At 39.6% G+C, this 17137-nt stretch overlaps 2 long non-coding RNA genes across 2 annotated transcripts; both read left to right on the forward strand.

Annotated features, from left to right (window-relative positions):
* The first annotated feature begins 8618 nt into the window (after positions 1–8618).
* On the forward strand, positions 8619–16838 carry LOC120575657. The gene is made up of 4 exons (XR_005642023.1): positions 8619–9005; positions 14267–14308; positions 16002–16188; positions 16347–16838. It is a non-coding gene; the product is annotated as an uncharacterized LOC120575657 (long non-coding RNA).
* On the forward strand, positions 10791–12261 carry LOC120575668. The gene is made up of 2 exons (XR_005642037.1): positions 10791–11962; positions 12050–12261. It is a non-coding gene; the product is annotated as an uncharacterized LOC120575668 (long non-coding RNA).
* Positions 16839–17137: the final 299 nt, after the last annotated feature.

The following is a 17137-nucleotide window of genomic DNA, read 5'->3' on the forward strand; positions in this document are numbered from 1 at the left end:
TTCTTAGGTGGGTCTCTTGCAGGAACATAATATCTGCTTTCAGTTTCTTTAGTGTGCAATACAACAAATCAATCAAAAGATGCAAAACAAATTAAATAATTGTACAAATAAAACTAAGTAATAAAATAAATAAATAAATAACTGAAAAAGCAGCAGTAATGGTGATCTTTAAGTTAGTGTGACATTCTCATCCTCCAAAAATTCCAAAAAAGGTTTCCACACTTTAATAAACTGTTTTCTTTTCCCTCTAACAATATATGTCTTTCCAGTGCAAGGTACGTTGCAATCTCCTTCAACCACAACTTTACAGAGGGCAACTGTATATTTTTCCAGAAAAGAGCGATCAGTCTTCTAGCTTGAAGAAGCCCAAAATCAATCAACACTGACTGTGTAGAATTAACGACCAAATTTTCAGGGTATAAACCAGGATACAAAGTTTCGCTTGCAGGGGAACATTCTTAGCTACTATCTGGGAAATGGCCCTCATCACACTCTGCCAAAATAGTTGTACTTTGGAACATTCCCAAACACAGTGGAACAGTGTCCCTTTTTCCTCTAAACACTTACAACAAATATCTGGAATATTAGGATAAATTTTATTCAGCTTTACTGGGGTAAATAATAAGTTCGCATTAGCCATTTATACTGGCGCAATTTCAATCTTGTATTAATTGTATTTTGCTGTGCCTTTAAGCATGCCACTTCCCATACTTCAGGTATATTCTCTCCAATATCGACTTTCCATGCTTCTAATCTGTCCTTTTCATAAAATACCAAAGTCCAATAAAACAAAGATACTAGACCCGTTTTAGCCAGATTTGTAATGATTAGGTTTTCAAGATTTGTAAAAGTTGGCTAAGACATTAGATCTTTATTTATTGATAATATAAAATGTTTCAGTTGTAAATATTTGAAAAAATGCTTTTTTGGTATACTATACTCCTTACATATTTGCTCAAAGGTAAGTAGGTTGCCATCTCTGTATAGGTCCCCTACACATTGCACACTCTTGGTTGCCCAAAGCTTAAAACCACCATCACCTCTACCTGGTATAAAATCATTGTTTCCCCATATAGGAGAAAAACGAGATAAAGCAGGGATGTCTCCGATATGCTGGTGTATACGATACCAAATGTCAATGACATTTTTAAGAAAAGGATTTTTCGTTTTTTCTCTCAATGTTTTAAGATCTGCTGAATATAAATATAGCTTGAGGGGCAATTCTGATGTGGTTACTTGCTCAATATTTACCCAAGCTGGAAGAATGCCTGAGCCAAAATAGAACGAGGCAGAGTGTAATTGAGCAGACCAGTAATACCACCGTAGGTTTGGAAGACGAAGGCCACCTCTCTCATATGGCAAGTAAAGCAACTTCAATCGTAGCCTAGCTTTTTTATTGTGCCAAATGAATTTAGCAAGAACATTGTTAATTTTATCAAAAAAACATTTAGGAAGCGGGAGTGGGATTGATTGAAAAAGGTACAGGAATTTTGGCAATATATCCATTTTAATTATATTAATACGGCCGATCATTGAAATTGGCATTACTGTCAAGCGGTTTAATGTCTCGGTTATTCTTTCTGTTAGCGAGTCATAATTTGAAGATACAATATTTTTGATTTCAGGTGTAATTTGAACCCCTAAATAAGTGAAACCATTTTTTGCATTTGTAAACGGTGTCTTTATAGTGTCAGACGTTAATTTTTATTCAAAAATAACAGTGATGATTCAGAGAAATTTATTTTATATCCAGAGAACTCTCCAAATTGTTGAATTAAAATGATTAGATTTGGAATACTGTCCTTAAGCCTGGTCAGAAAAAGGATGATGTCATCGGCATACAAAGATATCCTACGTTCTTGCTCACCTATCTGGATGCCCGTGAGGCTATCATGGGCTCTGACAGCCAAGGCGAGAGGTTCAATAGCTAAAGTGAATAGCATTGGTGATAATGGACAGCCTTGTCGGGTTGAACACTGTTGGTCAGAATCTCTGCTAGTGGGTTTGTGTAGAGAACGAATCCATCTAAGAAATCCCTCTCCAAATCCGAATCGTGGTAGCAATTTAAAAAGGTAGTGCCATTCTATTCTGTCGAACGCCTGTTGGGCATCTAATGACAGTACTGCTGTGTCCTTACCACCAGCTTTTTCATGTAATATATTAAGGACTCTTCTGATGTTATGGAAACCTTGGCGATTTCGTACAAACCCATTCTGATCATTATGTATGAGTTTAGGGAGGTGTGGATCTAATCTTCTTGCTAGCATTTTACATAGTATTTTAGTATCACTACATATCAGACTGATTGGCCTAAACGACGAGCACTCTGTGGATGGTTTGCCTGGTTTTTGGATGAGGGTTATTAGAGCTAATCTCATAGTGGGTGGAAGAGTTCCTTCCAGGAAGCATTCTTTAAACATATTTAGAAGTGGCTCTACTAATTTAGTTTTAAATGTTTTATAAAATTCTATGGGCAATCCATCCGGCCCAGGTGCCTTGCCACTATTCATATTTTGGATTGCCTCTGACAACTCCTCGGCTGTTATATTTCTATCCAATTCATTTTTTATGTCGTCAGCTAGTAACTGAAACTGAAGCTGATCAAGAAATGTTTCCTGCGCATCTGAGTCTTGGTTGCATTCTGATCTATATAAAGATTCATAAAAAATTTTGAAGCATGTATTTATTTCCAGCGGGTCTATCGTTAAATCCCCTTGCGGTGTCCTAATACTATTTATTGCTCGGTCAGTTTATTGTTTTTTGATTCTCCAGGCTAAAAGTTTTCCAGCCTTCTCTCCTTGATCATGGTAGGCTTGCTTCAACCACGTTAAACTTTTGGCACTTTCATCCGTGGACATTTTATTATATTTAGCTCTTACTATAAGCAACTCCTTTTGCTTCAAATCATCATCTTTTACATACAGGTCATTTAGTTCCAACATTTTGATTTGATTTTCCAAATGTATCATTTTCAATTTATAGTGTTTTGTTTTATAGCTGATGTAACTAATAATCTCTCCCCTGATGAACGCCTTAAATGCTTCCCATCTGGTACAAGCACTAGTTTCATCAGTATTTAGTGCAAAGAAGCTGTCAATTTTAGAGTCAATAATGTCAACAAAAGCTTGGTCTTGCAGCCATCTCGCCTGGAATCTCCAATTAGGTGGGCTATGTACAATTTTGTCAATTTTAATTTTGAGTGATACAGCAGCATGGTCACTTATCACGATACCATTATACCAGCACTCGCTAACCTTGGGTAAGAGTTCCCTGGAAATAATGAAATAGTCTATGCGGGAATGTGATTTGTGTGCAGTTGAATAACAGGAGTAATGATTTTTATCAGGATTCCATTCTCTCCAGACATCAACTAGATTAAGATCCTCTATAAACTGTTTCAGTAGTTCTCTAGTTTGTGTTTTACCCGTGTCACAGCCCGTTGAACGATCTATTGTTGGATTTAAAACACAACTGAAGTCTCCTCCTAAAATAAAAAACCTGTTCATGGTAGACAAGTCAAGAAAGATATTCCTAAAGAAACTGGGGTCATCCTTTTGGGACCATAAATACTAACTAGGTTACATGTCATTGATAGGATATTGCATTGGACAATAATGTATCTTCCACCTGAGTCTTGGATAGTTTTAACAATCTGCAATGGTATTGTCCGGTGAATAAGGATAAGCACTCCTCTTGCAAAATTATTATAACATGCATATATTACTTGGCCAGGCCATCCTGCAAAAATATGATTTTAGATTTGAGATGTCTAATCCTAGTCATAACTTGTTTTAACTTTGTAATTTTCCAAAGCCCCCTGACATTCCAACTCGTTATTTTTTATATTAGAGGAGTTACAGTTATGATACATACTTATCTATACAAAAGAAAAAAAGAATAGAAGGCTGCTGCTGCAAAAAAAAATAAATAAAAATAAAATAAAATAAATAAATAAAAACCCATACATATACACATACCTGGGGAGACTTGAACAACATCTGCCCACAACAACGCGAACCCTTGAACCCTTCTAATCCCCTCCCCCCTTCATCTCTCTCCAAAACCTGTAACACTTTGTAGGAGTTTTATAAATGAGGCCCCAGGTCTGTCCCACTCTACCAACCACCCCATGCAAAGAGCCATTACAAACTCTATACTTTCAGACCTCATTATCAATTGCAACATGCCATTTTCGATAATTGGGCACAAAAGCTTCCATCACTTTTTATCAATAATGGACAGTAAGTACTCCCCTGTAAGTCGAAGAACGATTATGTCAAAGCTAGAGATGTAGTGGAAGAAAGGCGGACAAAGTTAAAAAGTGACTTGGCCAAGGTAGACATATGGTCAGACCGTAGGATGAGAGGATTTCTAGGAGTCAAAGCTCACTAGCTCAGTAGTAAAGAGCACATCTGCAATTGAAATCCCAGTTGCTTGTGTGCAACCGCTTTAAAGTTTCCCATACAGGAGAGAGAATTTGTGAAGAGTTTGAGCAAATATTTGTAGACTTCCAGATCAAGAGAAAGGTTGAACACTTGCAATAATGCCACAAACATGAAAAAAACATTCAGTACATGTTTTCCAGGTCAAGAAGAGGCAGAAGATGACCTTGATGATTCTGACATTTGGAACGACCTGACAGTTGAAGAGCAAGAGAGGGTTGAAAAATCACTCTGTTCCAAATCCCAGACAGACTCCAATGTTTTGCACAAACACTTCAACTGGTTGTAGGAGATGGCCTCAAAGAGACCAAATTAGTTAGTTAGTTACCACCCTGCGCCACACAAGCACCTCTTTCAAGGAGAACTTTGAGAATGAGTTTGGACAGCACGGAATCCCTGCCTCTGTTACCACGCGCTGGAATTCTACACTGAGACAACTGAAAGCGGTGCTTAGCTGTGACCACCTAAAATTTTCTACACTTCTTGCAAATGTGGGACACAAGGAGACAGTATTCACAGCTAGAAAGTGGAATCAGATACAGGAACTTGTAAATGTCCTTCAGCCTTTGCAGAAGCCACAGATCTCACACAAGGAGAAAAAAATGTGACCATAAGTGCTGTGTCCTTTCTCTAAATAACCACCTAGAGAATCAAAAACAGGAAGTGTGCTACTTGGGTGGCTTGATCTGTAGCTTGCAAAGATCCCTTCAAAGAAGATTCAGAGGGATCTTTGTGAATGTGAGGATGGCAGATGGACAGGATAATGGGCCATCAGAGCCTTTCTCTGACACTCTTTACCTGATAGCTGCTCTGCTGGATCCCTCATTTGGCAACATGTGGTTGACCCAGGTGGCCTTACCTACCCAGATGCAAACAGTCATTGAAACTATGTTAAATCAACATTCCGTTGTCAACATTAAGTCATTGAAACAACATCAAATTCTGATGTTGATTCAACATCATTTTGCACCCTGTTTTAATATTGAAACAACGTTGAAATCCTGTCCATAGATCAACGGAATTTCAATGGTATTTCAATTATCAGGAATATTGAAACAATATTGAAATTTCAACTGAACCAATGATCAACGTGATTTCAATGGAATTTCAGTCATTATTAAGCCATAGAAAAGTATTGCTAGGCATACGAAAATGTAATGCCCTAAATTAAATAGCCTATAATGAATATCCTGCTTTATCTACAGCCAGGATGTTAAAAAGTGATGGAACATTTGAAAGCTTGTATGCCTTTCCTAGCCTAAAACACTGACCACACCACACTGTTTAAGGTAAAAACAAATTCATTTTATTAGCCTCTTATTTCATTATTTGTCCTCTTTAGCATATTTACAGTTCATGGTCCTCTGACATCTGACTGGTTTGTCGTCCAGTCCATCCTGCCGGTCTGACGAATAGCGCAGCGACTGTTGCACAGCCTGAGCAAAAGTAAATTGGGTGACGGCGGCTGTCCCCATCTACTGTGTAAGAGCATCTAAAACAGAAAATACAAGCACAATGCAAACAAAATAGCCTTTAAGTTAAACAGAACACCCACATATACACACTTGGAAACAAATTCACTAGGCCTAGTATTTTTCAATGATCGGATATAAGGCAATTTGTCCAGTGTTGTAGGCTAGCCTATCATGTTTTCCCTACATTCAAATCACTTTTCAAAATTGAAGGTGACCTTTTTACACAGTCCCTCCGGCAGGTGATCTCTCTTTTCTTCCCTCTCCGCCTGGCATTTTCCTCTCTACAAACACATTACAACACAATTAGAGCAACAAATACTGTCACATCCTTGCCAAACATCAGTTCAAAATGGATTTTTAGGCTAAGACTAGCGCTAGCTAACGTTAGCTAGCATTAGCTAACATGACCGAATTCTAAAAGTTGTCCTCAGCAAAATCCAAAAGCTATAATACAACTACAAATGGAAATTCAGTCATATCCAATAATTTCCTTGCCAAAACATTTCCAACTTCATCTGTACCATATTCTAAGACTGTTACTGCTAGCTAACGCTAGCTAATGTTAGCTAACGCTAGCGAATGTTAGCTAACGCTAGCTAACGTTAGCTAACGCTAGCTAACATTAGCTATTTTTAAAAGTTGTCTGATGCAGAATCCAAAAGCATGATGGACACTAACCATCATGTTAACGAGTAACAGTATTTAATTTAATACAATTCATTCATATCGAACATTACATATTAAGCAAGCTTACCTGATCGTATTCGTCCCAAGAGTCCAGAAATGAGATGTGTCCAGTGCAGTACGTTGGTCTACTACCCAATGATCTCCCGGTCAACCAAAAATCAATGGCTTTTCAATCATATTTCCCGGTCAACTATATATCAATGCATTTTCAATCATATTTCCCGGTCAACTATATTTTGATGGCTTTTCAACAATAGGTCGTTTCCCGGTCAACTCTAAATCAATGACTTTTTAACACATTGGCAATATCGCCCGGTAAAAATATCAATGCTTAATCAATCATAAAGATAACTACAGATCAATGTTGTTCCAATGTTGTTGCTATCAACATTAATAACGTCAGGTTTCATCGATATTGTAATGGTGATTCAACATTTATTTTGCATTGAAATTTCAATATCAACCATAATGATGATTCCGATGGAAAATCAATATTTATTCAATGTTGGGTTGCTGTATGGGTATGTTTCACCCGTTTCAATTGAAACAGGCCCCGCCATCCAAAGGGGGCCCCAACAGACCAGCAAAATCCCATTCATTTTCTCCGTAGGATATTGATTTTCAGCCATAATGTCTAAACCATCCAAGGTAGATTGACCACGAGCTACGAGGTTGCGAAACAAACGTTTCTGCTCCTATAAAAGCCACAAGGTATGAAATCAACCTTTTTATCTGCGATCTTCTGGAGAAATACTACACTACCCACAATTCAACAACAACACTGACGTCTCTGATTGGTCAAACTCACAGTTACCATGGCGACGTTTACCGCCCCAGTGAACGGCTTAAGCGATCTGAAGTATAATACCGGTAGTTTATTTGTTTATACCTTTGCCTTTTTGCCGTTAGGTTAAAATGTTATTTTGAAGAAAAGAATTTTAAGAGGAAATGAAACGTACATATGCCAGTGGTGCTGAAAAACGAAAGATATCGGACAACAAAAGAAAAGCTTTATTCAGTCTAGCAAAAGTGACCTCTTTCTTTGGTCCAGCATCTGTAACCCTACCGCAGCGGCCGAACCCCCGTTACAGGATGCTAGCCAAAATACAGATTATCCGTCTTCAACTGAAACTGCTGGCAATAATGATGACCAAACACTGTTAGTAGAACAAGAACATGACGATCAAGATCCTACCGCTGAGACAGGTGAGGGAGATGCCAGGGAGAAAGCCCCGTTTACAGAGACAGAAAAACGCACGGTACCATTGACAATACACCCTCAAAAAAAGCTGCGCAAATATAGAAAAAACCCTCGGCGATGTGGATGCTGAGGACCTTGTGCGCGAGATCTCGGCTGCTATCACTGCCGTGCCAGCAAAAGAAACCACTGGCCTGCAGATTCTGAGCTACATTTACAGAAACAATTTTGTTGAACTGTATCCAAACCTCAGCATTGCTCTCCGACTCATGATGACAGTGCCCGTGACTGTAGCGAGCGCCCCACTAACACAGAACGTTTAGGGAACGTTGGGGAACGTTCCCTCATGGTTATAACGTTCCCTAAACGTTAGGGGAACCAACCAACTGGAACGTTCTCCTGTGGTTGCACTGTACCTCCACACAACGTTCCCGTTTGGTTGTTTTTGGTTGTTCTGAGTGCGGTTTTGAAAATGTTTATTTTTACCAGCTCCATTTAAGTTTTTGAAGTAGCCTAGCAGTCACTTGATTTAGATTCACGCAAAAATTATTGGTCTTATAAAATCGAAGTAAGATAAACAACATAGCAAGAGAATATAATTATTTTTAGGCTAACAATTTTGTTAAAAACAATACTTTTGTGCTTGATTTAGTTTTTTTAAGTGTATTAGGTGAAAATACTTAAAACAAGAATCTATCAATAGAACGATTTTCACAACTAAGAAAATTCACTTCTTCTAACAAGTGTCTCAGTCCAGTGTACAAATCCTACCGTTACACCCCCATGCCAGTAGGGGGAAGACAGTGCCTGTGCTCTCAGGTGACCGATTCAAGTCCTGTCCTGACTTCCGTTTACAACACCGGTACACACACCTGGCTAACAGGACAGACAAAAGATCCGTTCGCTTGGTCCCAAATTCGAACTGAAATACTGCCATTGACTAAAACCTACGCTGACTACACTTCACCGACGGTGTTATAACGCAAGGTAGGACGAAGATACCAAGAAAGACATTGTCGGCTGTCAACAGTAAAGACTTTCCTCCGCTCAAGACTGCTAGCCCGTATGCTAACGCGGAAAACAAGTTAGCTTTCCACAGCTAGCTAAGCTGCTAGCCCTATGGAGGATACATCAAAGTTGGCCACAGAGACTGAACCTTCCCTCGGTGATGTTTTAACCACCATAAGGAACCTGGACAACAAGGTGAGAGATTTTGGTAAAGAACTTAAAGAAAGCTCCGACATGGTTGCCAGCATTATACAGCGAGTCGAGCTGAACTCAGTCGGACTCACTGAATGCACGTCCAAATTGGAGGCTGTAATTCACCATGTGTTCTATTAATACATCCATGGTATTATCTTAGGATAAATCTGAGGGATGGCTGCTGTAAAGCCCGTTACATGGGTTTAACATCATTAGTTTCCCAAATCTGCCGGGGCTATCAAGCTAAACAATGGAGTTAGTTAACTAGCTAGGTAGCTAGCTAACGTTAACGTAATATCTTACATGTCCCTAAGAGCGGATGTGGGTTTAGGTTTAAACACTTATCTTATGATACATCCGAGGGCTGTATGCTGTAAAGCCTGTAACGTGGATGAGAGATAAAGCCATGGATGTATTAACCATAGACAGTATATAATGGACCAATAGACCCCGTTGCTCTGGACGGAGACCAGTGAAGGATATTAGAAGCACTTTTCCGGTGATCACTTGCTTTACTGCGCAGCCTCCAACTGACAGAGACAACATAAATGTGACGTGAGCAACCTGTCTGAAAGTTGTAAGTCTTCTGGTAGCTGTGCCAAGAGAAATCTCAGTCATTACGAATCTCACAGAGACCGTGATGATGACCGAGAAGCAACTTTTGGTAAGTATTATGATTAATTATTTGGTCATTTTGCATAGTATTTATTTAATTTAAAATATAACGCCAGTACGCCAGATTAAGTTATATATCATTTAAGCTAGCTGAGGCATCGGTAAAGATAACATGCTTGCTTGCACATGTTGTATAACGTTAATTTTAGACAAGTAACTTTTGTTAAGTATTAGGATTAATTATTTGGTAATTTTGCATAGCATTTATTTATTTTAAAATATAACGCCAGTACGATTAAGTTATATATCATTTAAGCTAGCTGAGGCATCGGTAAAGATAACATGCTTGTTTGCACAATATTTGCGGAATATAACCACAAAATGGCGTCAACTGTTATCTAGCTACATCGCAAAAGAAAATGGACGAATCAGTCATATAAAAAAGTTAATCAGTAAATCGCTTTGGACAAAAGTGTCTGCTTTGGCCTGTTGAATAACAGATAGGTAATAGATGGACAATAATGTCACCAATAACATCTATAACTGAGGGTTGCCCTTTTCATTTTTCTTTCCACATAGGTTTAAATACTAACATTAAGCTGTTAGCCTACACCATGCCTAACAATCAATTGTAGGTGCCCAAAGGAAGTATTACACAAGTTGATTTGAATTGTATAACTAGAAAACAGATTGGGTCCAAATATAATCCCTGTCAGCTACTGAATTAGCAAACAATGCCGTCTCTGAAGAAACAGGACCCTAGGATATATTTCGGAACTGTATGAGATTGTGCTAAAATAAGATGTCACCTGTTAGTTGTAATGTTGTTATTTAGTCATACCAAAGCTAACATGCTCTGTACTGTGCCTTTTTATTTTTCTAGGACCCGTCCCGATCCTCCACTTAGGGGACAGCAGCAGAGACAATGGCCATGAAGCCTAAAGTTCAAGTCCAAATAGGTAACCCAACTGACACACTGCAAATCAATACATGGCATGACTTCACACTATAATTAAGGTTTAACAGTAAGCAGTAGCAAAGAATGCAAAGCCCTCAAACGTTGTGTAATACCTATATTGTCATATTATTATTTCAATGAACAGATAAGCAATTCATTTGTGATTTATTGTATATCTGCATAGACATTTTCTGTTTTGTTTATGGCCTGAGACAAGTTACTTGTGTGTGTTAACATATGTGTACTGACACTTTCACATAAAAAAAACACTTTTATGATTGTGATTACTGTATGCTATTAACAGGTCCAGTGATTTGGATTATGGGCAGCAGCTACATTCGTCGTGGGGAAGAGAGGGCCAGAGAGACCATGGGGGCCAATCTTGGCCTAGCGGCCAAGGTTCACTGGTTTGGCTGGGGTGGACTTCGAAGGCACGGACTCCTTCCTTTCTTCAACCGGTCCCTTAGAGGAAGAGCAGCCCCGGATATCCTGCTGATTCACTGCGGCGGGAACGACTTGGGATGCAGGAAGAGCATCGATCTCGTCGCAGCGATGAAGCAGGATCTGCAACATCTCCATCGGCGTTTCCCTCAGATGATCATCGTGCTGTCTGACATCACCCAGAGACGTCGGTGGAGATCGGGCCATCCGGGGAAAATTGACAAGTCCCGTAAATGGGTGAACAGTGTCATGGCTACCTTTGTCTTGGGAATGCAGGGGGGTATCGGGCATCACCCTCAAATTGAATTTGACAAGTCTGAACTGTTTCTTAGGGATGAAGTTCATTTATCCACTAGGGGTAATGATATTTTTTTAAATAATTTAGCTGAAGGCTTGAGAGTCTTAATCCAGTAGGGGTGATACTGGATTAAACCTCTCAACATGTTTTAAACATGAAACAGTTAAAGAATGTTACATTCTTTTGGGGTTGTGTATGTGCATTTTGTCTTTAGATTAATACATCATCACTTGGGTAGACACAATAACACTGTTCAATTGTCACTGCTCTTCCCCCCCCCACAAACACACACACCTTTCTCCCCTCCGTGCCATTGATGTATCACCCTAGCCATCCACCCCATGGCCTCTCTCTTTTCTTCCCCACGACGAATGTAGCTAGCTTGAGAGGAGATTGTGGGTCAGCTGCCTTGTTCCCCCTTCCTGTGTGTTTGTGTCTCCCTTTTCCCCTCTGTGTCTGTCTGTGCTGTTTGTCTCCACCTGGAAGTGGCAGGGGGCGTGTCTAGAGAAACTAGGTCAAGAGGCGTGGCCATTCATCCCTGCTCTGTCCTGGCACAGCTGATGCACATTCCATGATTCACACCTGCAGTATTTATACCCGGGCTGTTCACCTCTTCAGCGCTAGATCGTTACATGCTCCTACGTGGTAACTTGGCGCAGTATCCCTGCACGTATTTCTAGAAATTTTCGTGATTTAGTATTTTCTCTGTCTAACTTCAGTTCCTCTGTGCAGATCCTGCTGTTACCTGCTTCCTACCTGCCGTGCTGCCTGCCTCACGCCACTCAGACACAACCACCTGCTTCTCCTGGATTCTACTCGGAACTTCTTCGGATCTGCCACTGCCTGGTTCCCTCAAGCTGCAGTCCATTCCCAGAAGACTACAAGCTCAGCCTTGATTGTTCATCTCCTCTGAGTATTTATGCCTAATAAATACTTGAACTGTTTATCTGTGTCCTGAGTGGTATCTCTGTGTTCTGGGTTGTATATACAGCCTTAACAGGGATAGGGATTTTTTATTTATTTATTATTATTACTTTTTTATATAATGTTTTTATTTGTGTTTTACTATTTCAACTTTTAATAAAGCAATATTATTAACCAAATGATTCAATATTTATTATTGAAACACACAGACACTTCAAGTAGACATGCTTTGACAGAAATGTCATGTGGTTTTATTATGTGGTAGAACTTTATAATGATATATATTCAAAGTCAGTGGACTACACAGTGAATATTGATAAGGGAGGTGTCAAGACACCTTTAGATTAGATTTGATTATATTTCTCTTCAATGTCATTGTGCAGAGTACAAGTACAGAGACAATTCAACAAGTAAATTGAAGTAAATTGAGGAAGATGAAATTCAAAAAACTTAAACAAACAGTTAACACACTGAATTAACAAAATACCACCTATAACACAATATTTGTCTTGAATGATGATCAGAACTTGAAGTTTTCCAAGGTCGAAGTCTCTCCACAGTCCACGGCTCTCCAGAAAAATTGGCTTTGACTATTGCCAAGGGGTTGTCATAAAGCGCATGCAAGCTGACCTCGAATGAACATTGTGTGTGTGTGTGTGTGTGTGTGTGTGTGTGTGTGTGCGTGTGTGCATTTTTGAAAATCAAATCGTATAATATAGTAATAATATAAAACATAAATATATTATAATAATATTATAATATCTTACGCTATAATTACAATATGACATCTTACATTAAAACATTCTTGGCCTGACAAAAGTGGCTAGAATCAAATTTAAAATATACTTTTTTGATTGGAATCGTTTGAGTAGCCTGCAGTTTCTTGGTAATGTAAAACATTTCAACATATAACATTCCAACACATAATTGTGAGTTGAGTTGGGAGATATGTGTTAAATCATGTAAGTTAAGATAATAAATCATGGTCAAAAACACTTGAACAGAACGTTTTTCTTTATTTCACATTATGTTAGACAGGACATCTTGTAGATGGCTTCGACCATGATGAAAGGGATCACATTCATCTTCAAGCACACGGATCTGTAAATAAATAAAGGAATAACGTTAACCGCAATTGGCTTTAAGACGTTTTTTTTCTCCATTGCCTGTATAATTTCCCCATCCCCTGTGTAGCTATACCTCTTAACCCTCATTATTTAACAACATATACATTTCTTAAAATATCATAGCCTACTTGTTCGTGGATAAATGTTACTTCATAGGAATTCATTTGCTACATATCGAAGTATGAGTAATTCCAGTCCATCAAAACGTTGCTGAAAACTTAAATATTATATATAATAAAGCTGAAATATTTTGTTCCGATGCTTTTCATAAACTCTCTATGGGCTTCACCTTCTCACTTGACTGCATGCCTCCACGCCCACCCGATTGCCTGCGAGCTTGGCTTCTTGGCTTCTCCCTTCTTATATACTGTCTATGTCTTCTCCTGGCAGTACGGTAATTTTTCGACTATGCGACAGTAAGTCGCGTGGTTATGACACAATCGTTAGCCTATTTTCACAAAAACATCTGCTACGGAATCATAACGTGAGGTACAAGGTAATGGAGCCTTTTATACATTTTCGTGTTTCTGTAGAAATAAACAATGGACAAATAGCGTCTTTAAACGCTTCAGATGTAAAGTTATTCGCTGTCAAGTGACGTAAAAACAAAATGGCGGTCAGCGGAATGCTAACGGGAGGTGATCGCTTTGTAGCAACAAAGCGATCCCATGGGAGGTTCGAGTTCTGAAGCAAAGCTTACCCCCTTGGTATTAACAGAAGCTCTGTTCACAAAACTGCAGGCTAACCTAGCATAACATAATGATTACACCTCCTTGGTTGTCTAAATACATCCATCGTTTATTTAGATAAACATGGTAAGACCTTAAGTACAGACTACATTATTTACACTTCATATATTCTTTTTGCAATCAGTACAAATTATATGGTCTTATTTCAGATGAATCCATTCCACAAGCAAGAAAGCATTTCAGGACAGAGCGTAAGTTAACATTTATGCATGCATTTAAAGTGATGGTTCGGAGTAGTTTCACCCTAGGGTCCTTTGCACCATGACCTCGAGCCAAAGACCCCCCCAGAAGCTTTTTTCACCTGGGTCTAACATTGGGAGAGTTAGCATAGCGTAGCGTTATAAGCTGAATAGCTTAGCGCAGGGGCTAATGGATCCGAAGTGTCTCTTAACATTACCTAAATAATAATGCCCGAAATGATACCAAACGTCTACAGTAGTACAAATAGGTTATGCACTCATAAAACGATGGATTGGAAAGTTTGTAAGTACACCAGAAGTTTATGTAAATAACACTTGCCTGCTGGCTTCTGCTCTCTGCTGTTGTTGTTGCTGCTGTAAGACGAGTGCTTAGGGACGTCTACAAATTACAATACCGAAAAGAGATGCAACAAAATATTTATTAAAGTGATGGTTCGGAGTAATTTACCCTAGGGTCCTTTGCACCATGACCTCGAGCCAAACACCCCCCCAGAAGCTTTTTTCACCCGGGTCTAACATTGGGCGAGTTAGCGTAGATTAGCGTTAGCCGCTGAATAGCTTAGCGCGGGGCTAATGGACCACGTTTGTATCTCTTAAATGACCCCACTAATAATGCCCGAAATGATACCAAAGGTCTACACTACTATATATAGGTTATGCACTCATAAAACGATGGATTGGAAAGTTTGTAAGTACACCAAAAGTTTATGTAAATAACACTTGCCTGCTGGCTTCTGCTCTCTGCTGTTGTTGTTGCTGCTGTGAGTCTAACTGCAGGTAGCAGCAGCAGCAGCAGCAGCAGCAGAGAGCTGAAGAGAGCAGGCAAGTGTTCATAAACTTCTGGTGAACTTACAAACTTTCCAATCCATCGTTTGTCAGTGCATATAACTCGAATTGGAGTATAGTAACCTTTGGTATCGGCCCCAGATGGTCAATACAGTATTCAACGCGGTCGATTAGCTTCAGCGGCTACGCTAACTAGCACCATTCAGTTTGCCAGTACTGAAGTGTTTTTGTCGAAGTCGCTGTAAAGACAAATGACTCTCGAACCATCTACTTTAACTTATTTTTAAAGTAAGTGCTGTAGTATAACTAGCAGGAGACAAGTTATAATTGAGGTAAGTTTGGAGACATTACCTTATTTAATCATTAAATTAATAAATATTTTTGTTGCATCTCTTTTCGGTTGTTGGAATTTGTAGGCGCCTAATTACGCTTACTTACTGCACAACGGTAGTAACAGCAGCAGCAGCAGCAGCAGCAGCAGCAGAGAGCAGAAGCCAGCAGGCAAGTGTTATTTACATAAACTTCTGGTGTACTTACAAACTTTACAATCCATCGTTTTATGAGTACATAACCTATTTGTACTACTGTAGACGTTTGGTATCATTTCGGGCATTATTAGTTGGGTAAGAGACACTTCGGATCCATTAGCCCCTGCGCTAAACTATTCAGCTGATAACGCTACGCTAACTCGTCCAATGTTCGACCCACGTGAAAAAAGCTTCTGGGGGGGTGTTTGGCTCGAGGTCATGGTGCAAAGGACCCTAGGGTGAAATTACTCCGAACCATCACTTTAAGAAACCAGTCATATTTCCTACCATGGAACTACTGAAATTCAACCTGGTGCATATCACGTGACTGTTATAATGTATAACAACTAAAACCATTAATTATTCCATAGCCATGAGGACCTCCATTACCCGCATGGCACAGCGGATGGACACATTTGAGGAAAAGATGGATGAGCTGCTCATGCTCTTAAGGAGCTCCCAGTCACCTCCCTCTGCTCCAGTCGATGATGTGTTGCTGTCGCCCTGCTCAACAGTCATCGAGCTGCAGGAGTTCAACAGGAGAGGAGGAACAAAATGGTAATTAAGTGGCCCTACCCTGCCCTAAGATAACACTATATAATTGCATAAATTAAAATATCATTATAACTGAACTGACTTCTCTTACAAAATGAGATTGTACAAGCTCTCCACTTTGTTCTACATGTGTAATTTGTATTTCTATATTTGTTTTACAGCAACTTTTTCTGACAACCTTTCAACCAATGACGTTGTAAAACCGTATAGCCTGCAGGGCAGAAAGACAAAGGCCTTCTAGGACCTGACAATCTGCAGGGTTATAACAGGCAGGTGTTATTTTATTGTTCACATCAGTATTATGCGAAGCTTGGCTGATAAGGGGTTTTAATTTGACTTGTAACTTTGCTTCTTCTTGCTACTCTTGCGGCCTCTCAGAAAAATGTCCCCGTGCTGACTGCAGCAGACGTGGAGGACCCCCCAGTGCTCCCCCTCACAATATCCAACAGCCTAGTGTCAAAGGTCGACTCATTCAAGTTTCTGGGCTCCATCATTTCCCAGGACCTGAAGAGGGAGTCCAACATCCTTAAAAAGGCTCTGCAGAGGATGTACTTCCTACGGCAACTGCGGAAGCATGGCCTACCACAAGAGCTGTTGGCCATCTTCTACACTGCTGCCATCCTCCTGCCTCCTCCCCTCTGGCAGGCGCTACAGATCCCAGACACAAGAACAGCTTCTTTCCCTCTGCCATCACTCTCCTGAACTGCTGATAAGTGGGGTCATCCCCACTTTGGCCATTCACCTACACATTACATACTTTATCATTCCAATATGCATCGTGCACACTACATTTCTGCCCTGCAAAGGCAAAAGACCTTAACTTGCTAGTGTGAAACTGAGAAAAAGTATTATAGGTAAAACTCCCAAAATTTGACAACTAGTTGCTATGATTAAGAAATGTTTGTATGCAAAAAATCTTGAACTCAAAATTGACCTTTGATCCTTGTTTGGC

Source organism: Perca fluviatilis, chromosome 16, assembly GCF_010015445.1.
Source record: "Perca fluviatilis chromosome 16, GENO_Pfluv_1.0, whole genome shotgun sequence".
NCBI lineage: Eukaryota > Metazoa > Chordata > Actinopteri > Perciformes > Percidae > Perca > Perca fluviatilis.